This window comes from Chroicocephalus ridibundus, chromosome 1 (genome assembly GCF_963924245.1).
Source record: "Chroicocephalus ridibundus chromosome 1, bChrRid1.1, whole genome shotgun sequence".
Lineage (NCBI taxonomy): Eukaryota > Metazoa > Chordata > Aves > Charadriiformes > Laridae > Chroicocephalus > Chroicocephalus ridibundus.
Window position 1 is genome coordinate 171,242,819 of NC_086284.1, and position 1,904 is coordinate 171,244,722.

Genomic DNA, 1,904 nt, shown 5'->3' on the forward strand with positions numbered 1-1,904 from the left:
ACTTTTGTGTATGCACGTGTAGATTGGAATAAACATAATGTTCAATTCAGGCACATAGCCTCTACTGACAATAACTAACTTTTTGATATTTCTGTATATTCTGTCTTCTGAATGCAGTTTTAGTATTGGTTCTGCTTAATACTCTCTCTTATGTTGTCTATGGCATACAGTTATACATTTCCGAGTTACTCTTTTTATTCGACGGGAAATGCCAGGCTTTCCTTAGTGCATTCTTCCCTTAGTTCTAGGCAGTGCTCTGTTACGTCGGCTGTAGGTGTTGGAAGATGAAACTCCGCTCAATTTCTCACCAAGGAAATCTCCATCCTGCAATGCGCTGAAGTGCCAGGACACCCCAGCGACTGCAGAAGGGGGAAAACACCGAGAGGTTCTTGCTGGCTTTGCGTGGCTCGGGTGTGAACCTGAAGAAGAGGGAGGGAGGATAAGAAGGTAGATGTGGATGTGCAGCGCTCCTGCCCCTGCCCGGAGAGGCTGGTGCTGCTGCTGCCCACCCTGTCTGCAGGGTAACTCGCTCTGGCCTTTGCTGCCTCAGACATTTTCATCCTCTACCTTTGTCTCTGCTTTCTCTCAGGGCCGTCCCTTAAGGCTGAAAACTCCTGTCACTCCGGAAAAGAAGGCGACCTGCTCCCTCTATAGGCTTTCCTGGGAGCTGCGTTCGGGAACCGGCCGCACAGGGATTCAGAGCTGCCTGCAGGCTTTGAAGGCTGGCAAAAACTCTGAAGTGAGACACATTTTGCATTTCTTTTTAATTTAGAGGTGATCTTTCTGTGTATGAATATGTATGTGTGTGTGTATGCGTGTGTGTGTGTATATGTATACACGTTCTCTGAGACCTATGTATTTGGATACTTTTTCTGCAGAAGTCATGTATGAAGCGATGTTTACTATTTAGTCTTAGTTTGTTTTAAACCAATGCATGATCCTTTTGTGTGTGAACATTCTGTTTGTTACTGGTTTATGATAATACCCCCCTGACTGCATTCTACCCTTATTAGTGGAAGAGACACCCCCTGAGCAGACAGTTCCCCGAACCCAGGCACGTTTCCTCCCCAGCGCCCGCTGTCCCGACCGCTTTTCTCTCCTCCCTGTCCCAGGGCCCCGCTTCCTCCGTTGCACCAGCACTGCGATTTCTGGCATTGTTCCGGTAAGAAAAGCAACCTGTATTAAGAATAACCCTGTAAATAGAAAAGATTATTTGTATCTTGGATCAGCTCGGTGACCTGATTTACAGCACAGCCCCAACGACAGCTGCAGAGCAGCATGAGTGTGAAGAAGCAGCCGGAGGCAAGGCAGGGATGGGAGACAGACGTTCCCAAGCTGGCTTTGCAGCTGAAGTCCCCCTTTGTGAAACCGCAGCTGCCAGCGTACCTTTGCTGTGGCATAGGTATCAGAGCGAATTCCCCTGCAGTGCCTGAAATAACGCTTTAGGGAAGAACTGACACATCGGTGAGTTATATATTAACTGTTATAGATGACCTTTCAGAGAGTGGCACAGTAACAATCTCATTGAATTACTGATAAAGAAAAATGGCAATTTTTCCATTATGCAGAGCACAGGTATTAACACCTAGGAAAAGACTGTCCAGCTCTTTCCACTAAATTATACTGTTTTCAGTTCTTCCGTACTTTCTTAAATGTGAATAAATTGTTCAGATGCTTTCAATGCTAAATAAATGCCTCCGTCTGTTTCTTGTGGGGAGCTGAGGCAGGAAGGCAGGAAATGTTTTAGCTAAAAAGATGCAGCCATTTCCAAAGAAGTGTCAGAAGAGCAACGTAACAGTTTGCTTGAGTTACAGAAAAAAATAATCTTAGCAGTCATTCAGCACTGTGCCCACTTTTCCTTCCCAAGGTCTGACCTTGCTCTGTGTTCAGCGTTATCAGAGACC

General features: G+C 46.0%; 1 long non-coding RNA gene across 1 annotated transcript; it reads left to right on the forward strand.

Annotated features, from left to right (window-relative positions):
• Nucleotides 1-289: 289 nt before the first annotated feature.
• On the forward strand, nucleotides 290-1,209 carry LOC134510657 (uncharacterized). The gene is made up of 3 exons (XR_010069684.1): nucleotides 290-447; nucleotides 590-739; nucleotides 1,014-1,209. It is a non-coding gene; the product is annotated as an uncharacterized LOC134510657 (long non-coding RNA).
• Nucleotides 1,210-1,904: the final 695 nt, after the last annotated feature.